Source organism: Sardina pilchardus, chromosome 12, assembly GCF_963854185.1.
Source record: "Sardina pilchardus chromosome 12, fSarPil1.1, whole genome shotgun sequence".
In the NCBI taxonomy this organism is placed as follows: Eukaryota; Metazoa; Chordata; class Actinopteri; order Clupeiformes; family Clupeidae; genus Sardina; species Sardina pilchardus.
Genome location: NC_085005.1, coordinates 16,837,319 through 16,837,688, shown reverse-complemented (window position 1 = coordinate 16,837,688; position 370 = coordinate 16,837,319).

The following is a 370-nucleotide window of genomic DNA, read 5'->3' as shown; positions in this document are numbered from 1 at the left end:
TGACATAACTGATCAGAGATAGTTGGCTACATCAGGGGCGTAGCCAGAAATTATGATTCAGGTGTGACTGTGAGATTTTAGGTTAAAGGAGACAATAGCCTACCACACGTTGAGTCACACCCATGATGGCAAGTCCACTTTAAAACTATAAACCATATAAAATCACCCTACCACAAATTACAACTAGTAAGGCTAAACTGCTCTCTAACTATTTTAATCATTTCTCATGAATATACTAAAAATATTTCTGTCATGTATAACTGACAAAGTCCTACTGAGGTATAGAAATGTCCATAATGACTACAATTATTACTACAATTAGCTATGCCAATTGAGGGCAGTAAGGACAGTGAAATAAGCAATGATGAGG